Source organism: Haemaphysalis longicornis, unplaced genomic scaffold (assembly GCF_048455015.1).
Source record: "Haemaphysalis longicornis isolate Haplotype H1 unplaced genomic scaffold, Haemaphysalis longicornis Haplotype H1 scaffold_6, whole genome shotgun sequence".
Classification (NCBI taxonomy): domain Eukaryota; kingdom Metazoa; phylum Arthropoda; class Arachnida; order Ixodida; family Ixodidae; genus Haemaphysalis; species Haemaphysalis longicornis.
Genome location: NW_027526407.1, coordinates 119,436,091 through 119,448,433, shown reverse-complemented (window position 1 = coordinate 119,448,433; position 12,343 = coordinate 119,436,091). Strand labels below are relative to the sequence as shown.

The following is a 12,343-nucleotide window of genomic DNA, read 5'->3' as shown; positions in this document are numbered from 1 at the left end:
CCGTGACAATATTTTTGCGCGTCGAAGCACTTGCGGCAGGTGACATGCTCTGACCGCGTGCAGTGTCGTACTGGCTAGGCGCCGCTAAATGCGCCTAATTCGATCTTATAAGCAGACAGATGCGTCTTATACCGCACAATGTGTTCCAAAACGTTTCTCTTACTTACAAACAAAGAAAATTGAATATGCACACCACAATCCCCCCAAACCCCAAATCCCGCAACAGTTGCAACTCAGCCGTGTACTTCAACTATGTGACTATGGTTACAATGCGAATCCAGAGCCTAAACATGTCATGCCACTGAGAGTTTCCAAAACGCCAACTTATGCATCTTCCAAAAGGATGGTTCTTGGTGTTAACTAAAATTGGCAGCCCACCTGTGCAAGCTTTGTGGCCGCACAGAAACAAACTGTGCTACAGGGACAACATACAGGCAAGAAACATAATAAATACCGCCACTTACGTCTTTAATGTCGGCTCTACACCCACAAAAGAAACATGTGAACTGGTTCATATTGTCCGTATCAACAGCGACGCATTCTTGGCAGAAGAAATGTCCGTTGCCATCTTTGAGACCCTTCGGCGTCACAGCGTTGCAGAAACAACAGACGAGCTCTGGCCTTAGCTTCTTTTCAAACGACAAGAGCACGCCGTTAGGAAGCCCGTCTACGTCTTTGACAAGATATTTTTTTGGGACGGCCATCTTGAGGTACTGGTCGTTGAGCCGTTTAATATCGATTTCCTCCTAGATTTTTGTACCCTGGAAAAGATAGAATCAGAGGAACGTCTTCACAGCAAGGCACCCAGCTTACATGTGTACAACTTTCGAAACACCTTAAGATACACTGAATGATTTTGTAAAAACAGACCTTGTAAAAAGAGACTTTGCACTTTAACGTAACTTTACGCGGAGAAGCACGGGCACCACATCGAACATAAACTTACAAAATTCGCACGTATTAATTTATATCGGAATTAGGGTATGTTAGTGATTGAGTTTGAGTACAAGAAACGTGGAAATACTGGAAGTATATTACAGGGCACAACTATAGGGCTTTCGATGTTTTCGTAGCAACCCGTAGCAATCAACACTCAACGGTATTTAGAACTACACTGTGATACGCTAAATTACGAAAGGTAGATGAAATTCGCATAGTGATAGTCTTCCTAGAGCGTAATTGCCTCATATTTTGTTGAGAGATGGTTTGACAAATAGAGTTTTACTGGCGTTACCTCTAACCATATCTCTCACGTAGACGGCCTTCTATTGTTAGCAAACGAAATTTTTTGACTCACAACCTTTGTGCATACTAACAAATCATGACAAGTAAATGAAACTCGGCGAAATGAAAGAGCGTTTTTTTGCGGCGAATTGTGGTTTAGGCGCATTAAGAAAGTTTTGAAAAAATAAGAGAAACTGTCGTCCTCGGCTGAGAATTTAAAATAACTAAAATTTTCACCTAGGTGTTTTTGGCTTCACCTATCAAACAAGCACAAAATCACTGCTATAGACAGCTTTGCTGAAAAGCTATGCAAAATCACACCGCCTCCTGAACAAGGCAGCATGTAAATTGAAACCGAAACGAACTCGTGAGACTGTTCGACGAGGGAATCACACTTCCCATTTCCGTGGTGCTTCTTTATCTGTTTAGTGTTGGATGGTGCGGAGATGGTTCGGATTGTGGAGGTTTCAATAGTTAACTAAGGAAGAAATAATTTTATGTAATTTTTGCAGTTTGATTGATTGATTGTAGAGTTTAACGCGCCGAGGCACTGCAGGCGATGGGGCCCGACGTAGTGGATGTCTCTGGAATATTTTCACCACCTGGGGATCTTTAACGTGCACCAAAATCTCGTACGCACGGACGTTTTTGCTTTTTGCCTCCACCAGAAACGCGGCCCCCGCGGCTGGTAATCGAACCCACGTCCTTGGGCCAAGCAGCAAAGCGCCTCAGCCACTGAGCCACCGTGGCGGGTAATTTTTTGCAGTTCCTCTGTAATAATGCAGCTTTGTATTTTTTACAAGCAATTTGATCAGAAACGGAAGCAAATGATCCGTCGAGAAATTCTTCGGCCCGCCTACGCTCTTAAAAAAGACCAGCCGCTCAGAAGTGGTGTTTTTTCTTTATTCGACGGTTATACGCACAAAAGAAACGTTTGTTCCAAAATTAGCCATTGCAAACGCTTGCTTGTTAACTAACTCAATAAAACATAGTACAATTACACCTATATTGTACAGGATAAGTATGGGGCTGTCGTTCCGCTTTTGTAAAAACCTATGTATTCAGGGCACACGGGAATAAGGTAACCTTTACAACTGCATGCAATATAATTTCAAAAAGTGAGCATACATCGGAGTAATTTCCGAGTCGTCTAATCGAAAATAAAATCGGCTTAGTGATATCGCAGCAACCAATATCAGCATATTTTGTTCTCGATACACCAAAATTAGATTGAGAGCTACACAGCATTCGCGAAAATTGGGAGGCAGAATTTGTGTAGACGCGTCGCATAGACTGGAAGACACCGACCAGCGCTGGTGTATATCTGTATGCAACACGGCTGTAAACTTAGTCTTGGATGATATTGAAGTTGGGAGTAGTAAATGCGAAGAGGTAACCAAGTATTCCCCGCCATGACAGTTGACGTTTGATGATTAGCTGAACAGGCTGTATATTGTTGAGCAAATATGGGGCATTCACTTTATAAACTTTCCAACGTGGAGAAATTGACCACTGCCTGGAAACAGATGCCCAGGGTTAATTGCGAATTCGAGCGGCTCAAACCAAGCGACTTGAAAATTGCCACAACTGGTTTTTCAAAACGAAGTTAACTCATGAGCGCAATTAAAACATGATGATAGCTTTTTATCTTACACTCAGTTCCGTTTTACTGCAATGGCACCACGTTCTCTACACTGTCTGCGTCCAAGCGTGATCACTCGTTACCTTAGAGTCGAATGCATAAAGTAGACATTTTCGAAACTTGCGGATTTATACCCGGCATTCCTTAAGGCGAACAAGCGATAATATAATAATATATTATACAACGAATGAGCACATTATTCTGTTGCAAGGGAACGCTTGAAGAAGACGGAAATGAACGTTTCCCGGGCGATCTTTGCGATTTAGGACAATATTTTAAACAAAGTTTTCAATTTATTGGTGCCCTTATTGCCACACTGAATAAATTGTCCATGGAAAATAAGAACGTGACAATTATAGGACATGTAAATATTAACTTGCTAGATGTTATTTCCACTACAAATGCCACCTACAAGGACTGGTTTACGGGCACCGGATACGAATCATTAATTACCTCGCCCACTAGTCACGCGACCCATAGAACCGAAACCCTTATAGACCATGTTTAACCGAACTTGCCATCTATTCCAGTAACTGGGGTAGCACAAACTGATATTACCGAGCACTTCCCAATCTTTGTTACTTTTGACACTAAACCACGTTTTTCCGACGGATATTACTACATTTCAGTGTTTAACGCAGAAAAAATTATACAAACGAGCTTTGCTACTTATTGGTCTCTTATCAGTCACGTGCGTTATCCAGTCGAAGCTCTTAATTCTTTCTCCTTATCTTTCCTGAACGCTGTTAAAAATTGCACTACAACCATAAGATGTAAAAACAAATAGGTTTCCGTGTAATCCCTTGATGAATAAGGGCTATTAACATTGTCACTTAAAATCGGTTCAACATATTCAGATCCAAGCGATACGTAATATTACCACAAGCCATTTTAGTGCGGACGTTTTGTTACCGCCGACCCAGTTAGGTATCTTATACATTGAATAATTATTTATATACAATCGTGCAAACACGTTATTGAACCTTTTCAACAACAAACTTCCTTTTCTGTAGATAGATTTTCATTCTGTACTCAATAGAAACCCCACAAGATTTGCTTCCCCTAATAATTTTAGTACCCATTTTTCATTTAAATTTCCGGGAAAAAGTACCCACTTCACCGATATTAAACTTTGGGATAGCTTGCCTCTTACTCTGAAATCATCAATGTGGTTACCTGTATTTAAACAAGAACTAAAGTATTTTTCTTAGGGTGCAATTAGATGTTTTTGATATGTTTTTACCGATGTATTTGCACAATCTTTGTTCCTTGGTATAAAAACAAACACGGTACAATGTTCTTTGCGAAAGAACAAAACGTTTTGTAGTAATTCTCAACGTCGTAGTAGGTATGGTAGATCCATTTGATGTACTTGTCAATTTGAACTGTTGAAATTGGTAATGTTTGAAGTATTGCATTTATTTCAGTAGTTATATAGGAATAATAATTTTGCTCGCTGTGTCTACATGCTACGTTAGTAATGAACTACCGAGGGTCCAGTTTCAGCCTTGTGGATTTGGAACCCTCATCTGTATATATGCATGCATGTATAACTTCTTTTTCTATGTATTGAACCTTTGAATCATGAAAGCGGTGTTGCGTTTTGAAAGTTGAGGTTCTATATTGTTTTATTCATTCTTCTCATTAAATTACTGATACATCTACAAAGATGTGACATTGCGGAGGATACTGCCTAGTTCTAAAATACACAAAGACGAACATTCCAAAAGTCAAAAGTCACAATCAAATTTAATTATTTGTAAACGTATACAAACCTAAATACCTTGTATTTGTGTTTGTATACAAACAAATAAAAAGAACATATTGCGTTGTTTATTAATAAATAAAAAATCCCTTAATAAAGGTATACAAACAAACATATTCTGTGGTTTATATATGAATAATCCTCTAATACGGCTCCTTTCTCTTCAATCTTACCATTCTCAAATAACTAAAGGGCTTTGGGGGTAACATAGCTACTAGTGTTTTTACTGAAAATGCAACCATGTTCTTTCTGCTCATATTGCCTTCACCCGAAGTACTTCTCTTACCAAAAAAATTTATCTGGAATGGCCCACTATTTTATAATTTTTGCTGTCTAGAATTAGGTATTTTGCCACGCGTAAAAAGAAAACAATGTTTTGGGGTGCGCGCTTAAATGCCGTGACCGCGAGCGCTTGTAAACATCACATCTCAAATCTAATTGTCGCGACAAGGCATGTGAACACCGATGGAAAATGACATTAGCCTTGGTGGGCGCGTGCAAGGCGAATGCGCTTGCATAAAGGAAAGGCGAACAACGCAGCGCACAAACTCCCACGCATGCTGCATCATCTGGCTGCAAAGTCAGCGAACTGCGCGCATGCGCAATTCTTCCACAGCGTTCGAGTGTGTTTTCGAATGTTTGAACGGCTTGCGAAAAAGGCTTTGTCAAGAAGCGAGGCCGAATGTTTAAACTGACTCGTTTTGCTGCGTCGCCTCTGGTTAGGATGACGGTTGAAGGGCGACAACTAGCTGCAACAAGCCTGCCGCGCGCTTCGCTATCAAATATAGTAGATGACTGGTACACCGCATGGTGGTCCCTGGCTGGCACGCGGGCATTTAACATTAAAAGAGCTTGCCCAATGCAGGAAGGAATGAATAAAGGCTTATCTACGGAAAGCCATGTCGTCATTAACAGTAAGCGTTTAGCAATTAGCTGATTCCAGCGTTTCAGAAAACTCAGTTGAACAGCATAAAAACAAATCACTGGTACAGGCATGATTCAAACCTGTGTCTGCAGGATCAACGGAGATAAAGGAAGTCGCCTTACCCTAACACTCTGCTACGTCCGAGAGTTAGTGCCCGCGAGTCAGACGCCTTAATCCTTAGGCTGTGACTGGGAAGAGGAACAAGACACCTGCACGACAAAGAACACTTGATAGGGTACACGTTGAACCTGCGACCGTCTAGCATAAGTGTGCGCGTTACGTTCGTTATTTCTGCTTATAATCTTTTTCGCCGTTACTCCAACAAAGACGTAGTAAAGCTCGTTGCGATTGCGAAGCATAAGCAAATCGGCTGCAATTGCGGGATTACTACTATCTTGATGGTCATGAAGTTTGCATACCGATTCGCTGCCTGCAAGTCTTACGCGTTCAAGTGAAGTTCCTTCATTTTTGTAGTAAGTTTAGCTACAAAGCTTTTCGTTCATCATCAGCACAGTCTAGACCACGGAGCGTCTAGACCAAGACGTGCGCCGGATTTACAATTAGGCACGGCCTTCACTAAGCAGATATGTAACTTTTACAATTTGTCCTCGCTATAGTGTACAAGGGGCATTTAAAGGAATACGAACATCAGAGCACACACCCTCCGACGCATGCCACACCGTCTGGCAGCACTGTCAGTAAACTGCGCGCATGCGTAGTTTTTTCATAGCGTTTGAGAGTGTGGGCTAATGTTAGGAAAATGCTTGACGAAGGAGTGACGCCGGAAATTTATTTTGAGGCGTCGTTTTATGCTCTGTAACCACTCAGCAATCAGTTCTATACTATGTTCGGGAGCCAAGCACGCAGCATGCTGACCGCAGCGTGCGTGATGCCCTGAAACGATCATCCTGCTCAGTGGAGAGGCAGCGTGAAAATGTGACACTTCCCGTAAACATAGGCCACACTTTCAGACGCCCTCTAAGAAGTACGCATGCGCGAAGTTTAGCTACAGTATGGAGAGATGGTGCTGCATGCGTCGGAGGCTGTGTGATCCGTTGTTCGCACTTCTTGTAAGACGCCGGTAGCCTCTAGGGTTTGTTTTTCGTAGGCCCTAGCCGACAAGATGCATGTCCAGACTGCTCACCGCGATGACCGGGTTACATTGGACAAGGGGCGAAGTGGGCAGGGTTACACAACTGCTTTGTTGTGTAGTGCTAGTTCCCCAGCGCAAGAAGGGGCCATGAAACTCACAATAAGCAAAACATATTAATTCATTTTCTCTGTTAAGGGAGATAACAAGCGAAGAACTGGCGGCACTCAAGTTCTAACAAATTTGAAATCTTTTGACCCAAGTGGCGCTGCGACTAGCCATAGTAAACGAGACAAGATCTTATACTAAAGTGCCTCCAATCGGTTGTTTGAACAACATTTTGCTTGTTCAGGGCAGTGGCCTAGCTGATAAGTGCTACAATTTCTTTTTAACCTGCGTTATACAATGGGTAAATGTTAAAGGGTTGAAAAGCAAAACCTCCCATGTGTAGGACATTTTGGCGCATGTGTGAAATGCTGAGGTCCAAATTATTCCGGAGCCCTCTGCGACGGGCCGCCATGTCGCCTGCATTGCGGGGGCGCATTCAAACTTACAATAAATAAATGCAAAATGGCCTCCATTATCAATTTTCACTCGCAAAAGCACTTATGTCGTCAAGCCAACTCATTGGCGACGCAAGTGCGCTTACGGGGGCTTGTCTAATACATTTGGGAGTCAGGCGTTCAATGAGCTTATTGCACCTCACACAAAGCACTTGAATCCCCATCCTGTTCAGTGTAATCACAGCGCGAAAAGGCGCCTAGGAATAAATGACTGCCGTCGCTTCTTGATAGAGCATTTCCCCTAAAAACAGACCAAACTCAAATCTTCTATTAGAACTCAGTATGCGCACAGTATACCGATTTAGCAGCCAGGTGGTGCAGCATGCTAAGTAGGGTGTGCGTTCCGTTCTCCTACTTCTTGTAACCCCAATTTACAGTGGGGCCAACTGTTAAAGGGAAACGGCGAGCGCGTGGAGGCTTGCGATCCGTGAAGCGCCACCGCCGAGAAGTGGCTAGAATCGGAGACAGCCGGCACATGCGCACTGACCGCATGAGGCGGCAGACGCCTCTCTGTCGTCTGCTGAGCGTCTGGGGGGCAATAAGCTACGTAGGAGTTGGGCCACTGCATAAAATCAGAAGAAGGATGACGGCTACTTCTGCACAGATATCATACACACTGCCCTCATCCCCCACGTCCTGGATAGACCGTTTCCTGATGGACTCTTGCATTTTCAGCAGGATGGGGCTCCTGTCCACACTGACTATACTGTTTCGACAGCTTCAGCATTAATACTTCAGCTTGGCCGCAAGGAGTCCAAATTTAATATTGTAGAAACGGTGTGGGGGATAATGAAAAAGAAACTTTTACGACAATGCGGCCTTGCTACTACGAACTCGGAGGAGCTTTGGAAGGCTATTCAAGGTGAGTGCGAACGTCTACGGCGTGATCTCACGATTGCAGCAGCACTTTACGACTCACCCCCGAAAAGGATCCGGAGTTTGAAGCTAACCGGAGGAGCAGCGATTAGGTCCTAGCAACAACAGACTTTCAATACGGCCATCCTATACTTTAACCGTTACTTTGTAAGGAAAGTTTCTTTCGGCATGCTTTATTCGCATTGCGCTTTTGCCCAGCTTCCCGACAGCCTGTGTACGACTTGAATAAAGCCATGTAAATACCTACTTGTCCTTTGAAATGGTGTCTGTAAACGCAAAAGTCGATGGCGCCACTCCCACTAGCCCATTTTTTAATTAGTTATGCTCATTAAATCATTGTGCTTCACGAGACAGTGTGCGACAACATGCATAATATTCACCTGCGACAAATCACCGGCCGCTGTGGTGGAAGTGAACGCGCCGGTCATGAACAGCAACGATAAAATGGCACCATCTCCACTTCTTGGATGTTAACGAGGGTGCGGAGTACGGGGACTCGAAATGACATCCAAGTTGCGCCCCGAGTGACATCCCATTTGCACCGTGACCTTCATTCAATTCGAGCCATGAGTTGCACCTTGATAATTCCCTAAATGAAAGTGGAACTCACGGCTCAAATCAAATTTCGCTTGATTTTCTTTATGGTGGTGTGCGCACGGACGAAAGTGGACGGACATTGGGAGGTCCTAAGGTACTCCGCGTCGTTGCAGGCGAGGGAGTAAGCCGTTGGACTATCGGGTACTAACTCACGGTCGTAGCACAATGGGCAAGACGACTGACACGAACTCTGTCTGGTCTACCAGACGCAGGCTCGAATGCTGCTGGTGCCTGTGGGATATTTGGCGTTCGAAAATGATATGCGCACGGACGCGAACGGACATTGCCCGGTCCTAAGGTACTCCGCACCTAAAAATGCTGGCACATCGCAGAAGATAAGTGCGCGTTAAAGTTCCTGCGCGCAATCGTTTCGTGGCAGTGCGCGCCGAGACGTGTTACCACGGCCTGGAGCGCCTCCACCGGCGATCGTTTGTGATCCTTGCTGCGTACCGGCCCAGGCGTGGCCATAAAACCGAGGGCAGTATCGTCAGTGCGGCGGCGCAAATGCAGACTATCTCGAACCAGGCGTTATCGACAGGCGTCGTTCGTGCAGCCAAAAGCTGGCTGTTCGAGCGCTCTAGAGAGCCCTGATTACGACTGTACTAACGATTAAAGGAACTTTCAGTAACCATTGGAAATCGAAAGTGACTTCATGCAACGCGACCAAATTGACCCGCTTGTCTTTCGGTACTATCGTGTGAATACCATCAATACCACATTAAATATCAGCATCAACGAAATGACTGGCTGCGTTACATCGTATAGAAAATATCACAATTTTTTATTTCTTGGTCGGAAACTTCTACACCCCTCTAGTTCATGCCCCGACATATTTTATCGAGCCCCTTGAATTAAAACTTTTGCTTTAGGATAGCTAAAACGGCTGCTTACCATCAACTATCAGGAACAATTTTACATCAGTACACCCAATTAGGGTCACTATAGCGGTCTGGTAGGAGTAAGTTCCAAGACCAGTCTAACTTGTTATAAATATTTGGAACACACATAAATAGCTAGTGATACACCTAAGCGAACAGCCTGGTCACAAAGAGCTAAGTGTGGCGTTCCTGGAGTGATGCCTCCATATGTGAGAATTGGATGAGCGCGGGGGCAAGTTGGCAAAGCTGTCCCCGTTCACAAGCTTGCAACGATGTACTACATATTGCTCTAACGTTTCCCAGAAAAGAATCTTCTCCTCGGTTTACATGGATCAACGCCCATGGGTGAAACATATACGTGTTTGTTTACACAAAATATCATTATTCAGAAATTGGACGTTACACCCTAACCCCCTCTTTGTTCCTGCTGTGCACTGAAAAGGGCTTACCAAACACGCAGGAAACCCGCCACGACGAAATACGCTGACGCCCCGGAGCAAGAATTGTAAAATGGCCCTTTATGGAGGACGAGTTAACATGCTTTTTGTATTGCATGAACTGCGGTGGGGTAACTGCAGGGGTGCGGTCAGTCGTATCTGGTAAAAAGCGGCAATGTGACCATCCCCACTGCAGATACTAACCCTATATATGAGAAGATTATGAATCTGCAAATGAGCGAGTAGGCGCACCGTACGGGAGGGGTACTGAATAATATGAACACAGCAGGTTAGAATCATTAGATGCACCAAAATCTCGACAGTCCTTCGGAAGGCTTCCTTTTGGAACGCGAGCCCGAAAGAGCCAAACAGTGAAGATGAACCACATAGGACGCCGTGAACGGGTTATCTCCTACTCGGTATTTGTTGTCGGCGATCTCAGACGGCACAGATAGCATTTCGGCTGCGGTGTCTGCCCCATGCCTACTTTTAACGTGAACACTACACAATTCCTTAGTTGAAAGCGTCATATTGAGGCACGTGAAATAATGAACTGTTTTAGATTTTATGGCGGAGAACATTTAACTGCTGCAACCGCTGTACCTTTTATTACAGTTTTTACGGGGGTCGCTTATTCTGATAATTACTTCGAATCGTGGCCGAGATTTTTCACATCACAAATCATGGCGTAATAAATGACACCATACAGAAAAACAAAGCGTTTCCTCTTTATTCCCGTTTTGAAGAAATGCCTTCGGTAGTTGCGGCCTCTTTTTTCTTCTTAAGGTTTGACAAATCCAATAGCGAGGAGCCGTTCCGCCATATACGCGTATTGCAATACGCACTGAAACCAAGGCTTGCATTTTTGTTCCAGATATATGCGTCTGCTGCGGACACCCAACACTCGGAAAAGATTTTAGAATGAAGAGTTTCAAAACTCCCAACATGGCAACTAAATGGTTATCGGTACTAACAAGGGTCATAAAAGGACGTAACAGGGAAAGTTTGCGTAATAAGACTTACTCTCAAGGCAGGTCAGCCTTGTCGTTTGTTTCGCGAAATCGCTAGACTAACTCGCCAACACCACAAGACACAAAGGTAACCAAACCCAAGCTGACTTACGAATACAACCGCTGGACTATAAGGATTTGATGCAACGCGACGCTGTGAAATTTGGTGGGGTTCAAAACGAGGGCTAACGAAAAGGGTGGTGTGTCATCTCATCCCTGCCTGAGGTATCAGATAAGCGGTAAACAGAAACTTTGACATTCCGCCAGGAGCGGCAGCTGGATGACAGTGACGCCATCTCTGGTCGTCGGTGGCAACCATAGAGCAATGTCTGTTGCAAGCACGTAGGCACGTAGAACTGCCGAGTGATAGCGATAGCATTACCAGCAGAAAGATAACGCCACAAGAAACACCCAGTAAAGATACGGTTCCGTCAGACGAAACCCCACTAGGAAGAACGTTAACAGTTCACGCACACACAGCCAAGAAGCTTTTTTAGCGTTTGTTTCCGTCGTTCCGATCTGAATAGTTAATGCGGAATGCTCACCTCGCTTCGTGGTCAGTGGAAAGCCGAATGGTAGTCGAACCTTCTACGACGACATGATGTTAAAGGAATTCACGCCCTATGTGGCTTCCGCCGCACGAATGGATTGACGAGCAGCGCGGACAGGAACTATTCTCACATGCTAGGCCAGGAGCACCTTATCGGCTTTCGTTTCCAGGGCGACAGATAAGACGCCGTCACTCCGTGAACCCCGGCTTCCCGTTTGCGTTGGCGAGCGCAAAGGGCGGATCTCTGGCTGCCACTTTTAAAGACGATAATCTCTCTTGGGCTGCTTCAGCTGAAATATTCTGGCCGGCCTTTACGTTAAGCTTTCTCACCCTCAATTCAGCCGTCCTTCGAAAAGGCAATAATTCTGCAGACAGAGGTTTAAATCGATAAACAGATTCTCTAAGATAGTTATTACTTGTCCGCACTCTTGACGAAAATAAAACATTGTTCGTACAGCGAAACCTGGATGTAAAAAAGCTGAGAAGGCTTCGCAATTTTTCGTTACTTCCAGTTTTTTGTTACATGCAGTTTTTGAGATAAGGCTTGGGGGAATGAAGAAGAAACGTAGGTGGTAAATGTGAACTCACCCTTTGTGGGTTTATATCACAGCGAAAAACTGTGAGCTGTGGCTCCCACTTTCGTACGAGATTAGGCACTACACGATGATTCAAAGAAGCGAGGTGACCTTGATTTGATTGACTGCAGGGTTTAACGCGCCGACGCAACGCCGGCGATGAGGCGTGACGCAGTCGAGGGCTCCGGATTGAGTTTTACCACCTGGGGAT

The 12,343-nt window shown here is 44.5% G+C and overlaps 1 protein-coding gene across 2 annotated transcripts in view; it reads right to left on the bottom strand.

Annotated features, from left to right (window-relative positions):
• The window catches only part of LOC144141137 (TNF receptor-associated factor 3-like), a 115,566-nt gene extending 103,929 nt beyond the window's left edge, over window positions 1-11,637 (bottom strand). The window contains exon 1 of one of the 2 annotated variants that reach the window (XM_077672673.1): window positions 11,553-11,637. The gene's annotated coding sequence lies outside the window, so the exon portion shown is untranslated. The remainder of the gene's footprint in view (window positions 1-11,552) is intronic. The other variant, XM_077672672.1, reaches the window with a different exon arrangement.
• Window positions 11,638-12,343: the final 706 nt, after the last annotated feature.